The sequence below is a fragment of the Vicugna pacos genome, chromosome 29, assembly GCF_048564905.1.
Source record: "Vicugna pacos chromosome 29, VicPac4, whole genome shotgun sequence".
Lineage (NCBI taxonomy): Eukaryota > Metazoa > Chordata > Mammalia > Artiodactyla > Camelidae > Vicugna > Vicugna pacos.
In genome coordinates this window covers 22,900,759-22,919,714 of record NC_133015.1, presented here as the reverse complement: position 1 = coordinate 22,919,714, position 18,956 = coordinate 22,900,759, and the positions used below count along the sequence as shown (strand labels likewise).

Genomic DNA, 18,956 nt, shown 5'->3' with positions numbered 1-18,956 from the left:
GTCTCCCTGAGCCGAAATGAAGTGTCAGTAAGACTGGACTCGCCTTGGAGGCTTTGGGGAGAAGCCCTTCATTGCCTCTTCCCACTCCTGGTAGCTGTCAGGGCTCCCTGGCTTGTGGGCACATCTCTCCTCTGTCTTCACGTGGCCTTCTCCGCCTGTCGTTTCCTCCATGTGCCTGTTCTCTGCACATACCTGTGACTGCACTTGGGGCCAACCTGAATACTCCAGGAAATCTCCGCTCAACGCCCTTGACCTCATCACATCTTTTGCCATGTCCGTAAGGACATGAACTGTGTCCTGCTCCTGTTGGTTTCTTTCGGGTGGGCCTAGCACAGGGCCTGGCCCGCAGAAAGTACTCAATAAATGCTAGCTTGTGTTGAATCCAAGTCCATCTGTTCTGGACTGATGGCCTTCTTTTTTATTGCTCATATATTCTATTTTAACTGATTCTTTGGATGATGCTGGACTTGGCCTGGATATTTCAGTGCTTTCCTGGGACCACCTAACTAGCCCACGTGACCTTATTTCAGGAAGTTGATCAAGGGAAGAGTTCTAGGGTAAATTAAGTTCCCTAAAGAACAGTGATGCTGCCTACCTGGCTGGAAGCAGAACTGCAGTGGTGGGAACAGACCGAATCAGACTGAATCAATGGTAAAAGTCGTCGCTGCCTTGGACCTTTCATCCTCAACTCAGTATGCTTTTTATTTGTTACATTTGTGAGTAGAATGGAAAAGCAGGCTGAGAGGAGACACAGAGTACATGCAGATTTGGGGATGATTTAAGTAGACTGATTATAATTTTAAGTGTTTCAAATGTGTAGAAACATTAAAAATTATGGTCAAACATCTTGAGAAATTTTGATAAACAGAAAATACCCATTCAGTTGGCACCCTTATCAATAAGCTGAATGTAATGGCATCCCGGAGCCCCACCCTCAGGCTCCTTTCTAACCCCTAACCACCCCCCCCCCACCATGAATACTATCTTGACTTCTAACCTCATACATTTACCTCGAGGCTGGCATTATTTTGGGGTGGGGGGGATGGATAAGTGCAGGTGAAGTGAAAATATAAAATAAGTATTCAGAGAGTTTAGGATCTAGAATCCCCTAAAGAGCAAAACTAATTGGTGAATTGTGAGTTGGTTTTGGTTTGGCTGAAGTGGGAAGATTAGGAGTTAGCCAAGAAGAAAAGAGATCTAGGTAATGGCAGCATAAAAATGATTACTGTTAGAGGATAGACTTAAAAATTTATATCTGGGTAGTTTGGAGGTCATTTGATTAGGACACATGTGACCCTCTTGATAGACTGTGGGTGTTTTAAATGTGAAGGTTGCTGAGCCTGTTCATGGAAGGTCTTCCAAAAGGCATTTGGATGGTGGTGGTATTTTGTTTGAATAACAGAGGAGTATGTTAAATAAGTCTGGGGAGAAAGCGTTTAGGGGTAGAGGGGCAGAGTGTGTTATTTGAACGCCAGTGGTAGTTGACCTATGTAGATGAGTAACATCTATTCTCAAACAAAGCACCTGAGCCGAGGGAGCCCTGGGACCCCAGGTGGCGAGTGGGAGGTGAGTCTGTGGGGACTTAACACAGGAGAGGATAAAGATGCTTTAGAGAGAGAGAGCAGTAAATCATGCAGCTTTGCCTCTTGGAATCCGAGGCTTAAGTATTTTGAGAAGTAAGCAGTGAGTGCTGAATAGTAAACAGTTCAGAATGGAGATTCAAAAAGGGTTTGATGCTATTCAGCCATAAAAAAAATTAAAAAAAAAAGGGTTTGAAAATCAGCATCCTTGCTAGAAGGAGCTTCTACAGAATGGAGGTGGTAGAGTGAGAAGAGCCAAGAAGACACACCCGTAGCAGGTGTACGGGAACCACTTGCTCCTGTCTGATAATAAGCATAATGGTGCATAAGGCAACTTATGTGGGGGAAATATTGCGTATGTTCATGCCCTTTTTTGTTCACATAACATCTCATTGTTCCTTTTCCTTTAGCTAATGTATTCAGCACAACATAATGATTTGATATACACTGTGGAATAATTACCAAGATCAATTAACATATCCATCACCTCATGTAGTCAACTCTTTTTTTTGATGGTGTGAATGTTTAAGATCTACTCTTAGCAACTTTCAAGTATTAGATACCATATTATTAACCATAGTCTTAATGCTGTACTTAGATCCTCAGAACTTATGCTTCTTATAACTGAAAATTTGTACTCGTATCACCCCATACTCATGATTTTAAAGAGATAACTAGCAGCAATATTAAAAATACAATTAAATAGCAACAGCTAGGTTATTTTTGGTAACTAAATGCTCATTTGAAGCATTCTTACTGTCAGCTGAAATAAACGCACAACCTAAAAGTTGAGTTATGTTTTATTTGGCGGAAGGACTCAGTCCGGGATGACAGCCTCTCAGATCGGCTCTGAGGGGCTGCTCCGAAGAGATAGGGGAGGAGCCAGGATATATAGGAGCTTTACAGCAAAGACCAGGGAGTTGGAACATTAAAAGACTACTTGTTAACGAAAGAAAACCAGGCATCTCAAGTTAAAGAATTTAGCACTTTTCTAGTATGAGAGGAAGCAAACATTTGGGCTCACTGAATTCATTCCTTTGACAAGCACCTAGCTATCTCGGGCCAGTGTCCTGTCCTTTGTTATTCTGAGTCCCCTCAGGGTGCACCACTGTGAGTGGCTGCAGGGGCCGGGCTGCAGGCTTGCCTTCACTGGGGTGGGGGTGGGGGGGTGTGCGCAGCAGCCGCTGATGACTTTATGGCTTCAGCATTCTTTGTTCACTGATATGGCTTGCAGCATTTTTCGTTCACATTACATTTATCTTAATACAACTTATTTAATATGCCTTATAGAAGAGTAGTGTTAGTTAATGCAATTCTTAAAAGTACAATGCACAGCCCATTGAGGCCACTCCTGTGGTGCAAAAGAAATCTATCTATAGGTGATTTAGCAGAAGAGTCAGTGCTGTCTGATGACCCTGCATCCTGGGTAGTAAACTTGTTCAGACCTGTCTTCTCCTTAATGCCAGCTGGTGTTTTATTCCTTAGCACCAGGGAAGAAAATTAATGGAGAGAAATGCAAGCAGCTTGATGCATGCTACCTACTGCAGAAGGCCTGCCAAGTCCGCCATCAGTACTACGCCAGTTTGTTTTTAATTGGTCGTGTTAGAAGCTCCATAAATGTGTATGGCTTTTCTTCACTGTGGTCCAAGTTACATGGGGTGGTGGCAGTTGGTTAGCAGTGGAGCATCAGTTTGTCTACATATCAGAGAGAAGGTTATGAGGCTGGACACATTCCCATATGCAGATATGTACCTGTGTGTGGCGTGCTCCTTAGAAGCAATGGGAACATGAAATTCATTTAAGCATGAAGAATAAAAGACCTGGCATAATGGGGGTCCAGGTCTTAGGATCTGCAGTCCTACATCTAAAGACGTTACCTTATCTGTTGACATTTATCAAATGATGAGTTCAGACAATTCAGTATTGAAGTTGACTGGCCTGATTGGAGGTAATGTTGAGTCAGCTTCTCCCCATACAGAACATGCTTGAAGATCAGTTTCACATGTAGGAGTATAAACGATGCTGATGACAATTGAAATGGACACTGTGTCTTAAAGCCAATTCTGACTGCAACAAATGGAAAAGCAGTTACCCTATCTTGTTTGTTACACAGACATTAGCAAAAACAGTTTGAAACCAGGAATTTGATACAACATTGTAAAACGATTATAAATCAATAAAAAATGTTAAAATAAAATAAAATAAAAAACAAAAAACAAAACAGTTTGAAACCCAGAGACTCACAAACTCTAGTTTGAAATTGTATTTTATAGAGATGTAATTTCTTTTTTTTAAATCAAGTAGTGTATCAGTTAGTTTGATGAGAGAAGCAGAATCACTAAGATATATATGATATATATATATATAGAATGAATTAATCATATAATACTTAGCAATAGAATATGTATTATGTAACATATACATTCTGATATATATTATGTGTAACATGTAAGATACAATATACATGTGTGTATTTAGATGTATAGGATTGTGCGAGCTGGTTAAGGTAAGCAAGGTGCAGTCTTCATGGTCTGATGTTGGAGCCTGACTGACATATAGGACTATTAAAACTCAAGAAGCCCAACCACCTTCTAAGAAGTACAAAAAAATTTGAACAGGCCTTTTACAGAAGATAAATAGAAAATAAGCTTATGAAAAAATTTGAACATACTGCTTACGAGGGAAACCTAAATGAGATACCACTACATAAAAAGAAAAACAAAAAGATGGGCAGTACCAAATGTTAGTAATGATGCCGTACAACTGTAACTCTCAGACACCAATGGGAATGAAAAATGCTACAATGGTTTTTGAAAATAATTCGACAGTTTCACAGGAAGTTAAACATATGCTTATGCTATGACCCAGCCTTTTCGTGTATTTACTATATCTTTACTCAAGAGAAATAAAACTATAGGTCCACACAGAGACTTGCATACAAATGTTTATAGCAGCTTTCTTCGTGTAGTACCCCCTAACTGGGAGCAATCCAAATGTCCATCAACTGGTGACTGGATAAACAAAGTCGGTATTTTTCCAGACAATAGAATATGACTCAGCGATAAAAAGTGAATTCTACTGAGAAATCTGGAAATCAGTATGCTGGGTGAAAGCACAGATCCAAAACTGTACAGACTGTATGCTTACATTTATGTGAAATTCTAGGAAATGGAAACGAACGTACAGTGACCAAGGGCGGAAAAGTGGGTGTCTAGTGCCGGGGACAAAAGGAGAGGTGAACTGAAAAGGGGCATGAGGCAAGGTTTGGGGGTGATGAAAATGCTCTGTGTCTGAGTTTTGGCAGTGGTTTCATGAAAATGTATACACGTCTCAGAACTCATGCATTTACTGGATGTAAATTATACCTCAACAAAGTTGATTTTTAAAAAGGGGTTACTGAAAGGAGCCCATTCCCACGCGTTTACTGAAATCCTGTGAGTTCCTAAAGAAGCCTTGCTCGTTGTCACGACCTCAGAATTCACTGTGTACCTGAAGTTTGGTGCCTGGTGCATCTCAGCTGTCCTGTGCCCCAGAGGGAAAAGTGTTAACAGCAGGAGGATATTGCATTGTCTCTGTTCGTATCACTGTGAAGTGGGCTCTAAACTCTCACATATAGTTGAAGCTTTTCATTATGTCGAATTTGTTTTCTTCCATATTTCTTATGTAAACATCTGGTAAGAGCCGTAAGTGGGGGGTGTGTGTGTGTGTGTGGTGTGTGTGTGTGTAGTGTTCTGTTCAGTTCCTTTCAGCGTGCATGTGGGAGGCGAGTTCTCCTGTTGCTGAGATGGTCAAAGTGGGTGAGCTTAGCCTGTGGAAATCAGCCCTTTCTCTGTTGAGAGAGGGAGGCAATTTGTTAAAATACAATAAAACTTAGGGAGAGACAAAGTAAACTGGTCAGGTACCCAAGCTTCTAATTTGCAGTGAAGCTGGGCTGAAATCTTGGGACCATTGAGTAGAAACTGCTGAACCCCATCTTCCATATAAAGATGGAACAAGGACGAGTGATAAAGGGGGAGGAGTCTGTTCACTCAGCACAGGCACCGAGCGCAGAGCAGCTGACTTGCAGGGAGACGCCCGGGCAGGAGACGGCTGTGATGTGATTCTCATATAAGCATATGCATGTATATACATATTATATAAAATGTGTATCTGATTTATATTCTGTTATCAGTCTGTTTTGTGTAACTGTTTTTGTGCAATTGCTTTATCTTAATGCAATACATTCTTTTCTTTTACTAAGGATATGATGTTTACTACTTATCAGCAAAGGTAATTACTCTTAATTATTTTTCAAGAGAATAATAATTGATTTCCTTTTTTCTGTAATGTTTAGCTCCAGGCTTATTTGAATGAGCTTGAAAAATTTTTGTGGATTGTCCCCACCTCCTTCTAGCAGAGCACTTTTTCATTGTATTTTCTGATAATTTGACTTTAGCATAAAATTAAACTGTCAAGAAATCAAAGGACATTGACAATTAAAGTTATCACTGAACAAAAAAGATTGCATCTAATTCTTCTGTCTTTGGTTCCTGATTTAACAATATTTCAAAATAAATTTTTCACTCAATTATTCAGATTTTAAGTCCAGTTATGAACAATTTTAATGTCAATTATATTTAATTCCCTCTAAAACAAAAGTGAACACTGTGTAGCTTTTTTGAAGTCAAAGGATCTTCCAGAAAAATTAACAGCTGTCAAAATGACTGTTTCTTGCAAAACAGCTATTAATATAACAGTATCAAGGAAAATTGTCTCAGTTTTTCTAGGAGTTGTTTCAAGATATCAGGAATGCTAGCTAACAGACAAGATGGCAAAGAATACAATTAAAATCCTAACCTGTTCCAATTGGTTAATTCCAATGGAATACAGTATTTTCTTCTTTAACTCCATCTAAAAAGCTCCTATTCTTAAATTATTTAAATGATTCGTTCATCTGATTAAGATTAAATGAAGGCTGTTGCTTCACAAAAGTTTTTTGAAAGATTAGAATTTGTGACGTTGTACTCTTTATTCTTTATATAAAATACACATGACAGTTTACTGGGGGACACAAATTTCTCTAAAAGAAAGCTAACACGTCATTTAACTAAGACATTAAAGCATATATGTACATGTAAAAGCTATTAGGACTAAACCAGTTTTTCTAAATTACATTAATATCCTTCCCAACAGAGCCATTTTTAGACACTTAGAGCCAACTGACTATTTGACCTTTACAGTTTAATACCTTGCAGGCAGATTAGACTAAATGGAACTTTTAAGCTCTGCATCACCCTGTCTGTTCCTCTCAAGTTGGCCTCCTTCCTATCAGCAAACAACAACTCCGTCCATCAAGTTTTTCCAACTAAAACTCTCTGAGCTGTCTTTGATTCTCCTCCCCTCCTCCTCGCTGTGCTGTCCACCACAGTCAACAAGCCGCAAACATCTCACACTGTCCGCTTCCCTTGGTGACACAGCCACCTCCTCCTCCTCCAGGTTTTTGTTCACCCAGTTGCCACCCCTGACTCCTACTGCCCCGCTTGCTTCCCCAAAGCCATCTTTACACAGCATCACTTAAAAAAAAAAATAAATCAGATCATGCTGCTCCTCTTTTGAAAACTTTTTAGTAGAATTCCATTGCTCTTGGAAAAAATCCAAACATTTCACTGGACTACAGTGCCCTGCACGATTTGGCACTTACTTACCTGTCCATGTCCTCGCACGTCCTTCGGCCCCTTGCTCACACGGGTTTCCAATCAGCTTCTCAAACAAAAGGCCTTTTTCACCCTTGATGCTTTGCATCCTTTGTTTCCTTTGCTTAGAATCCCCTCCTGGTTTTTTGGTACAGTTGGGTCCTTTTTCTACTTGCATGTCAGATTAAACAAGAGGCAAAGATGTACAGTAGCGGGGGTGCCAGTTAGGGCGCTAGGACTCAGGAGGTGTCTGTATCTGTGTCTCCATCTACCGAACTCTAGTATTGCCCGTATTATTAATCAGTGCAGGGATAAATGCCAATATCCACATTGTTAAGATATTTTTAGACCACATTTGAAACATAAATATCTGCTCATTAAGTTGGATTAAAAGAAAATATTCACTTAACTAGAAAAATGTGAGCCTACTAGCTAATTGAAATTTTGTTGCAGCAAGTGTGAGACGTTACCTCTTAATGGTTTGAAAGCCCAAGGTAGACTAAGGATCATGGATGGATACTTTGTTCATTCATTCTTTGAACGGATACAGCTTTCATATCTATAATAATAGATAATGCTATGTATATGTTTAGTATACTTCTTGTTAAAAATTATCAATAATCTGGGTACGTTAAAATAGTTTCCTGGGGACTTAAATAAAACATCTGGGCATAAATATTGAATCTTATTTCACTTAAAATAATTTAGAGATATTTGAAAATGAAACACTAGATATAGTGCAATTATTTTTATTGAAGTATAGTCAGTTTACAATGTTGTGTTCATTTCTGATGTACAGCGTAGTGATTCAGGTATACATACATATTCCTTTTCATATTCTTTCTCATTATGGGCTATTACAAGTGCAGTTATTAAACAGAGTGAAAGTAATGTTTGATTTTGAAAGTGAAGTTTATAGTTTAAAACAATCTGTGTAAATTGTACATCCACATGTAGTGAATTTTAAACATTTAATTACCGCTTTTAGATAAATTTTGTATAAACTGTTCCAGTGAATTATTAAATTAATTTAATAAACAGCAGTTAGGTGTGTATAAATTGCTTCAGGAGAACTTAATTTGATATATTAGTGTAAATGTTTTCTAAATAAGATTGTGGAACACTGTGTTTACCAAATTACATTCATAAATCTTGGAGGAAAAAGATTATTTTCCTGATGTGAATTTCTAAATAATAATTAGAGGGGACTTTATTATGAACTTGATGTGTTAAATTATGCATCATTATAGAGCCAAGTTTAAGGAAAACTTCAGAAATCTTTTCTTCTCAAGGACATAGACAGCCATCCTCCTGGAGATGGTGGAATAAAGGTCTCTACCTCTCATCCATGAAAGCAAACCCAGGTTAAGGAGAGTCGTGACAAGTGCAGGAGAAGTTAAAGCAGGAAGAAGCAGAGCTGGCAGAGAGCAGAGCCCCCTGCAGTAGGCGGCTACACTGTACAGGGAAACAAACCACTCCTTGTTTGTAGTACGAGAATCAGTGGGTGTTCCGTGGCTGTTGGAACATTCCTAATCTGGCAAAACATCTGGGCATAAAAAGGTAAATGGGTAGATTTGCCAGTTTATCAAGAAGGAGGCTTTCTATGTGATGGCAAAAGCAAAAAATGTAAATGGCAAATAATCTAGTGGCTTCAGATCTTATCAACTAACAGAAAGCTCTGTTTCCACTCAAAGATACACACACGTGCACGTGTTGGCACATTCTAAAAGTTCAGGAAAACGAATTTAACATAATAATCAGTATGTAAGTGTCAAGGTCAAGTCCTGTACAAAATAATTAAAATAAGAGAATAAGGAGCAGGATCGTTTCTTGTAGTCAAAAATGTGCCAGAAAGTCACGCCTACAAAACTAATCACAATGAAAACCTACTGTTGCAAAACGAGCTAAAAGATGACAAGAAATGCTACAAGACTATGCTTTTTCCATCTGAGGTTTAGGGGTCATTGCTAAGCCACATCCTAGTCTGACTCAGCCAATTCCACGTATTTGAGCCTGCCTCTTAAAACATCCTAACCCCATATTCTGAAATTTCTCAAGACATTCAGTGGCAAGGAACAGAAATACCATCCAATGAAATTCCTTTAAGAGAAAAGGAAATTTCTTGACTCGGATAACTGAAAAGAAAAGGTGGATTTGATTGCTTCAAGCATGGTTTGAATTGGAGCTCAAAAGGCTTCTTGTCAAGACAGCAGTTTTTCTGTCTTTTTTCCTACACCCACCGTGTTAGGTACGTTACGAGGTCAGCTCTTTCTGTGTAGGAGAGGAGAGAGGGCTATTCAGAGCTACAGAATTAGGATTTGCCACCCAGATAAATGTGTGCAGATAAGCGTGTGCATCTCTTTCCTGATGGCTCTAGTCAAGATTCTGGTGACTCTGATAAGCCTAGCTTAGTTCCCATAACGACCCCTGATCCAGTTACTGGGACCCAATTACTATATATTATCTGATTCAATTACCGTTGGCCAAGCCTAGATTCTCAACCGCATGTGAACCTGGGGAGTGATGCTGACAGTTCCAAATTACATGGACCAAGAGTGGAGATGGTTTGTTTTTTAAATGATGATGAGAAATTTTATTTGCAGAGGGGAGAAAGGATGCTGGAGAAACCAATACACATGCCTTAATTTAGAAATACTTTATTGCTGAAAGGATGCTAACTATCATCAGAGCCTTTAGCGAGTCATAATCATTTTGTTGGTGGAGGGACTTGCCCCGAATTTGCCGGCTGCTGACAGATCAGGATGGTGGTTGCTATAGTTGGAATCACTGTGGCAATTTTTAAAAATAAGACAACAATAAATTTTGCCACATTGGTTAACTCTTCCTTTCACGAAAGATTTCTCTGCAGTGTGCAAGGCTGTGTGACAGGATTTTACCCACAGTAAATCTTTCAAAATTGGACTCAGTGCCCTCAAACCCTGCCACTGCTTTGTCAACTAAGTGTATGTAATGTTCCAAATCCTCGACTGCATTTCAACAACCTTCACAGCATTAGGAGTCGATGATGCCATCTCAAGAAACCACTTTCTTTGCTCCTCATTTATTAAATGAATTCCTCGTTTGCTAAACTTGTATCCTGACACCACAGCAATTCAGTCCCATCCTCAGGCTCCACTGCTAACTCTGGCTCTCCTGCTGTTCCCACCACGTCTGCAGGGACTTCCTCCACTGCAGTCCTGGATCTTTCCACGTCATCCGTGAGAGCCAGAGTCGACTTCTTCCAAACTTGTGTTGATGTTGATATTTTGACCTCTTCCCATGAATCACGAGTGTTCTTAGTGGCATCTAGAGTGCTGAATCCCTTCCAGAAGGTTTTCAGGTGACGTTGCCCAGATCCATCAGAGGAGTCTCTGTCTGTGGCAGCTCTAGCCTTACGAAATGTCTTTCCTAAATAATAAGTCTTGAAAGCTGAAGTTACTCTTTGATCTATTGGCTGCAGAATGGATGTTTGTGTTAACAGGAGTAAAAACAGCGTTAATCTCTATCAGAGCTCTTTGGTGACCAGGTGCGTTATCAATACACAATACTATTTTTAAATGAATCTTTTTCTTTCTCTAAGCAGTATGTCTTAACTGTGCACTTAAGATACTCGGTAAGCCGTGTTGTAAACAGATGCGCCATCATCCAGGCTTTGTTGTTCCATTTACAGAGCACAGGCAGAGCAGATTTAGCATAACTCTTAAGGGCCCTGGGATTTCTGAAATGGTAAACGAGCACTGGCTTCGACTTAAAGTCATCAGTTGCATTGGTCCCTAATGAGAGGGTCAGCCTGTCCTTTGAGGCTTTGAAGCCAGGAAGGGACTTCAAAGGTCCCAGACAGCCTCTTCTTCTGATAGAAAGCCGTTTCATCTACCCTGGGATGGTGTGCTGCAGGGAACTCAGCCAGGTGGAGGCAGAGGCGGGAGGAGCTAGAACCCAGTCTGCTGTGTGAAGAACACTTCCCGTGTCTCAGGGTGGATCACAAGGCTTGTGTGTCTACTGGCCTCTGACCACGTGGCTCGAGGATGCTGAGCAGAGGGAAGTTAAGACAGCTCTTAAAGCAACTGTCCCTCCCTCTTGTCCTTCCACTGAGACAACATTTCAGTTCAAGTCTTGGGAGAATTTTGCAGCTGTCTGACTGACAGCTTTGAGAGCTAAATTCTACTTTTTTTCTTTTATGGAATACTCCCACCTTACCATTTGTCACAGATATAATTAATCGCAGCTGTCTTCTAAAATTTGACAATGGCTGTATTTCTCCTCACTTGTTTATTTTGTATAACTCAGGTTGAATACTTTTAAAAGTGGATGGGGAACAAGTTTCTTTTTCTTTAAAAAGGCCAAAAAGTTGAGGTTCATTGATTCCTCTCTGCCTTTCAAGTGAAATTACTCCCAGAAGGGGATTAAAGAAGGGGATTCTTTTTTACTGTCCTATTTTCCCAAAGCATTTGGGAATCAGACATTTGTCAATATTTTAGGAGGAGAATTTATACTTGGAAATAGATTTTCAAAGTAAGTATTTCTCCCAGAAAAAAAAAATTTGAAGCAATGATTTCCTAATTAAATTCATTTCCCTCTAATGTGCCCCAAATAAAGAAAATAGCTTCAAATAATAGAATAAGATATTTGGATGGATTGAACTTAAAAAGAAGGTGCCCCACCCATTAAACATGCAGCCCAGTATCATTATTTCTATAGTAGGTATGAAACAATCATTCAGAAACCCCATGCCCAGGCTCCCGGTTAGGGCAGCATTCCGCCCCCACCCGCCAAAATTGTTAAAGACATGAACACTTGTGGATAGATTTTTTTCACGTCTGCAGTTTTGACCCTTTGTATAAGACTTGGTATAGGAGACAATACCGACCGTTGTTTCAGAGGTTCGATAGAGAAACCTCACGGAACTTAGCACTAAATAAAACGTGATTTGAAAGTATTTTTTTCAAAGGATGTTAAAAAGGCTTTTCTACAGAAATGTTAAAGTAATCTGAGGCAACACGGGCACAATTACACGGAAACATGTGAGGAACTGTGTGTGATGGTGTCACCGTCTAGTTCCGTTGATCAGAACATCAGCTTTGAGATAGCATCTTGTCTGAGCAGAGCTTCAAAGTAATTTACTCTCGCACGTGGCAAAGGTCCATGACTTGCACTTCCATCGAGCACAGAAGACCCGTTATGATTATTTTTTGGCAGAGCAAAAATAACACGTTAACGCTCGTTCAAGTGTGAATGGGGCTTTAACTGCCTCTGCAGACACCTTAGTTGGAGAATACAGTCTGTTGCGCATTGGTTTCCAGCTGTCATGGCTTTGTCTGCGTAGGTGATGGGGGTGCCCTGCCCACTTGGACACGGTTTATGAACTGCTGTATTTCCTTAACTAACTATGCTGCATTTAGCATTCTTGTTTATTTATAAGTCAGGCAAACATACAGTCTGCTTGTAAATATCAATAATAATTTATTTTTACTAAAATAAATTGATATTTAAGAAATTTAAGTATATGAACCAGAGGGCTTTGGTAAGTCCTGGTGACTGGTGGCTGGGTTGCACAGAAATTTCTTTCAGTTGAATATGAAAGTTCATCAGTAGAATGGGCAAGATTTATGTCTTCAACTCAGGATCACCACTGGGGAGTACTTTAAATATGTATCTTAAAAGTAATATTGAAAGTGTTAAACGTTTCTGTGAAATAAGCAATTACAATTTGATTTATGCTGCCTAATGTGCCAGCTATTGGTAGTTTAATCTGTGCTTCATACTTAATGATTTATCAGGATCCTTGCTAGTTAGAAAATTGCTAATACTGAAATCCCACACATGGAAAGTAGTTTATATTCAATTGGATTATGGATATTTTTGTCTACTTTCGCTAAATATTTCCACTTGAATATCACTATTTATTAATATTTTGTTACCTCCCATATACCTTATTAGTTTTATTTTACAGATTTTATATCTCAAAAAAGTTTACTAACTTGGAAAAAAAGATGACACCTCTTAACCTTGACATATCCCATGTAGAAATTATCTGATGCCTGAGAATCAAGCCATTTTTACTTGTAAAACATGGCACTATTGCATTCAGTAAAATACAAGAGAATTTTATGTTTCTAAAATACAATTTTCTCACCCAAATGCACTTGCTGCCATTCTTGTCTAGTGACAGCTACTTTTGAGGAGTAAACATCTCTGGCGACCCCTTGTTCTACTCCATCTCCCTGGAGCAGGTCGGCACATTCAGAAAGGACAGGGAGGGGACAGCCCGGACCACGGGCTTCCGTCGTTGCTGCAGCCCCAGGTGGCTGTGCGGTCGAGTGGCTCCAGCCCCTGCGCGCCCAGCCCGACTTCCCCCACGTAAGCTTGGCCCGTTTCCCTGGGGAAGGTGGCTCGGGGGTGGTGCGGTCCGGTCCCGTCGTCCGCGGCGGGGCCGCCGCCCCCTCCCCCCGAGTGTTACAGCCCCCCGGCAGCAGGGCTCGCCGAATCCCGGGGCCGAGGGAGCAGACCTGTCGCCGCGCTCTCCCCCCTCCCGGCGCTCCCCCCCGCGCTGGGGGCTCTCTCAAGGTCTTGTTGACCCATATACATTTCCTTAACTTACTAGCAATTCCTTTTATTGACAGCATCCACATTAATATCTTCCCCTCCTCATAGTCCGTAGGTCCTCCTCTGAACTCCCTGTTGACTAGCGGCGCGCTGTGGAAGCCATGGGTAGTTAGAGAACCACTTCCGAGTGACTCAGGTACCACACGTTGTATTTCAAGGCCTGATGGGCTGGGCCTTGCAGAGGTAGGGCTGGGGCAGGTGCTGAAAGGAAGAGAGGAGCTCCGGTTGCTAAGCAACCAGGAGTGTGCTCAGAGTTCTCAGACGCCAACCCACGGGACATGTGACCAGAGACTAGAGGTGTAGTCAAGCATAATGACAATGATTTATTAGCCTAAAAATCAAAACAAAGCTGTAGCACTTCTGGTAAGAAATAGCATGTTTTTTCCCCTTTATTCCCTTTTCTGAAACCCACAGTTACCAACAAAGAATAAGAACTATGAAACTTACATCTTCGGTGAGATCAGGATTGGCTAAAACTCCAAAGTACAGCTTTTGAAGAACGGAGCCAAATGTGGGGAAACTGGGGCCAAATGGGGAGAAAACGCAGAGAGCCAGTGCAGACAGCTTCAGATTTTAACCAGACTGCAGCAACCACCATTCAGAGAAGGCAGACAGGCCACTGGAAGAGCTAGACGCATCCTTGGGTTTGGGTGCGGGGAGGCAAGGTCCCAGAGGACAGGCAAGCAGAGGGGGTGGTTCTGAAGCAGGAAACAGGGACTGGCGCATGCTCTTTGCTTTCTGCAGAGTAGCCTCCTTGTGGCAAGTAGTTTGGAGGTGAGGTAGGATGGGAAGAGGGGCAGAACTGTGAGAGTTTACTGCACGTATGGACTGCATCACCGGGAGCCTCTTAGACCCCAAAGTGGGCAATGTAACGCTCTTGAAGGGAGACCTCCCCAGCCAGAGGAGGTAGCAGATATGATGCCCTTAGGCACAAAAAGTAAGAAACTTTCAGATCCTCTCTTCACCTGCATGTCCCCTCTACTCAAATCCTTCATCCCAGGCTTGAGTGAATGGCAGGCCCAGAGGGGATGGTCTTGGTTGAAAAATGAGAAGTACCAAGGATCCACATGAAAGTTCTGTATGGATGTAATCTGGAAAAAATAACTAGGAAGGAGCATAATGAATGAAAAGTAGAAGAATGTGCATCAGAAGAATTACTCCAATTCCTTAAAAAACTGAAAACAGAGTTATCATGTGATCCAGCAATCCCACTCCTGGGCATGTATCTGGAGAAAACTGGCTCGAGAAGATACATGCCCCTCAGTGTTCACAGAGGCACTGATTACAGTAGCCAAGACGTGGAAGCAGCCTGAGTGTCCATCAGCAGATGACTTTACTCAGCCGTAAGAAAGAACGAAATAATGCAAATTACAGAAATATGAGTGGACCTAGAGATGGTCACACTAAGTGAGTAAGTCAGAGAAAGATAAATGTATGATATCACTTATACATAGAATCTAGAAAAAAAAAGATACTAATGAATTTATTTACAAACCAGAAACAGACTCACAGACATGAAAGCAAACTTATGGTCACTAAAGGGGAAGGGAGGGAGGGATAAATCAGGAGTTTGAGATTAGCAGATTCACACCACTACATATAAAATAGATAAACAACAAGGTCCTACTGTAGAGCACCGAGAACTATATTCAATATCTTACAATAACTTATAATGAAAAAGAATGTATATAAATGTATAACTGAATCACTATGCTGTACACCAGAAACTAATACAATATTGTAAATCAACAACACTTCAATAAAAAAAAAAAAGAATTACTCCAGGAAACAGAAACACAAATTCAGAAAAAAAAGACTTCCTCTGTACTAGCAAAAAATTTTAAAGAAGCAATAACTATAAAAACAGTCTATTTAAGGCAAGATATGAGATAAAGTAAAATAGGAAAAGCCCTATTGAAAAGTAAGCTGGCAGACTTTAAGGAAGAACTGAAATTTAGCAATAAAACCATCACAGAAATAAAAGCTATGATCAAAGAGGATAAGAAAAAAGTAAGGCCTTGCTGAAACCAGCATCAGGGCCACAGAGGAGAAGCTTAAAAAACAGTACATAAAAGAAGACAGAAAACAACAAAAAGATAAAAGTGTTCACAGGAAAGATGAAACCCAGAAAACAAAAAGATTCCCCATAAAAAATAGCGTTCCTGAAAATGGAGAGAGGACATAATTAAAAAACATGCAGCGAAGTGATTGAAGAAAATATTTCTAAATAAAGAGCTAGCTCTGTACATGGACAGCTATTCCTGGAAAAACTACAGAGGATAAAATATGTTCTCATCAAGTCAGTGAACTTCAACGCCAACACGTAATGGCAGGAAAAAGCTACCTTGATGGACTGAGCCTTGAGGACCGCTGACCTTCCCCGGCAGCGGTCATTTCCAAAGAGGGTGGAGCAGCGGTAGGAACACGGCCCAGGGGTCGTGAGCGTATAGTTACATCATATAAGGTAATGTTACATCCTGTGTTACGTGAAACCATTTTAGGAGTACTAGGAGGTTGATTTTTGCTGAGGATGGGGAATACACACGGCCTCACATCCCCATTTTTGCTGTTGAGAGGATATAAATTCTTTCTAAGTTTAATGAATCATCACAGAGAGATTTAAGTCAACAACTTAGTAATTTCCTTAATTTCTGAAAAGAGAAACAATTCATGTAGTGCCACTATTTTTTAAAAAAAACATAATAGGAGCAAAAATAATTATAAGCCTTCCAAATTATCATAATGAAAAACCCCACACAGAAAAACACGCAACAAAAAGAACAAAAGAACACGTTGAAGATATTGCAAATATAGTAGGAAGAAGGAAGTAATATAATCAAGAATTGATACTATAAAATAGAGTTACAGAGTTAAGGCCAACCTATGATACAAGAAATGTAAATAAAACATCTAAAAAGTAGACTCTCGGAATGAAGTTTGAAGATACAAACTGCAGGATTGTCTATAAAAGGTGTGCTTGGGACAAAATGGCCCAGAAAGGCTGAAAGGACAAATACAGCAGGAGAGGCAAACTAATGAAGCAGCGGTCATGTTGCTTAGATAAGTTGAAATAAAAAATAATTCTAAACAAGAATGTTTAAAATAATATGTGCAAACCCAAATGAAGAGCTAATGTGCATTTATTTGCTTCTTATTAAATAACAAAGCATTTGAAAGTAAAAAGAATACAAAGGCCTTAACATAGAAAATTTAGTAGTTAGAATATTCGATTTTTTTAATCCTGTAAAGATTAAGCAGTCAAAAAATATCTATGAATCCAAACAGAACAATGATTAAGGTTGACCCTCCCACACATCCATCCAAAGTTAAACACTGAAATTGGAGAATTAATTTCCCTTCCACATGCTATTTAATTTTAACAAGGCAAACACATACAAGCCCCAGAGGAAGCTAAGTAAATTACAAGGAAAGAAAAAAATTCAGGCAAGAATTTTGAACTCCTGATAATTGAATTAAAAACTGAGATGCAAGGCTGAAGGCTCTAAGGCTGTCTATGGTCTAACATTTCAGAAAAGGAACTGGTTTTCTGCAAAGATGGTGAAAGCTGGCTTTAGCACAGTGCCTAGGCGATCGACCCTGGCCAACCTCAAGTTCTCAAGCACCGGGAGAAAGGCTGGTGTTCCCCTAACTGTGAGTGCCTGGTTCTCCCGCGTCACACAGCTGCAGACCAAAGACTTGGACCCCAGCTCCTGATCACGCCAAGAACCAGACCGGTCTCTCCTTCAGATATAAACACTGAGCTGGCAGGACAGGTCTGGAGCGAAAGTTCTGCCACCCTGTGTTGTTAGTGTGTCCTGTTCCCTGGTCACATTGGGACTGTGAGCGACCAGAGCGTCCTTAGCCATGCAGCTTGAAAGCTCCAGATCCAAGGGTTGGGGTCATGTGCCCGGAGTCAAAGTTCAACCCTTTCAAATCCCTGTGTGATGCCCTGGTATGCGGTGGGCAGGGGGACCCACCCCTGCGCACCTGTCTCTGCTCCTTCTCCATGTGGTTCCTCTGATAAATATTGCCCCTGCTGGGCAACACGCATGTCCTCTGGTCACTTGCCTTTGTTTGTATATTAATGACAGAAAAACAGTAAATTTTTTAAAAATCTGCAAATTTTACCTTGCTCTCTTAACTCTTGGTTAGAAGGAAGATAAAAAACTATAATTGCAGAATATTAGATAGTTAAACACTATATGTAAAAACCTAAGAGGATGTAAGCTAAAACCAAGCTCAGAGGAATACGTATATTACATTGTGTAGTTTATGGTAAGTGCATTATAAAATAGTGGTGTGGCCTAAGAAAGGGTGACAATGAATTAATTAATTCTTGATCTCAAGAATGAGGAAGCATGGACCTGAAGAAAGAAAACCTAATAAAAATTATAAGTAATGCTTTAGAAAACAAGCAAAAAGAATCAAGGAATAAAACCAAGAGCTGGTTCTCTAAGGAAATAATAACGTGATGAACTGGCCGGTCTTATGAAGAATAAAAAACTCGCACATTTAAAAGAGATTAAAAACGAGAGTGGGGAGATCTATTTATTCGTTCATTCAGCATTTACTGAATTTCTGTTCCACACCAGGCATACTTCCAGGTGGATTCTGAGTAATAAGTAATAATGTAACAGTAATAAGACAGACGCAAAACACGCCGACCTTATGGAGCCTGCATGAGATGAGATGACAGGAATAAATGTGACAGATAAGTAAAATGGAAAGCATGTTAGGCAGTGATAAGTTTGAACACAAAGCTCAGGCAGGGGAATGAGACTGCATGTGGTTATGTTTGGGGCAACTACAGTTTTTGGCAGGGCCGCCAACCCAAAGCAGAGAGCAAGGGTAACACCCTGAGGCAGGAGCGGGTCTGGCTATCGGAAGCCTTTATGTGGAGAAGCAACACGACCACCAGACTTGCTTTTTAGAAAGATGCATTTAGATGATGGTTCAGAATAGACCCAGCAAGGGTAAGAACAGGGAAACCAGTTTATCGAAAAACATTGTTTCCTTTGGGAAATACGCAGGCCTTACGTATGTGAAACAAGGCGTCTGTGATGGACTTCCTCCCTTTGTGTGAAGTGGGGGTTGGAGGGGC

The 18,956-nt window shown here is 40.4% G+C and overlaps 1 long non-coding RNA gene across 2 annotated transcripts in view; it reads left to right on the top strand.

The window, feature by feature from the left end:
- Window positions 1–18,956, top strand: part of LOC140690146 (uncharacterized) — a 242,317-nt gene that overhangs the window by 119,501 nt on the left and 103,860 nt on the right. The gene's annotated exons all lie outside the window — the stretch shown is intronic.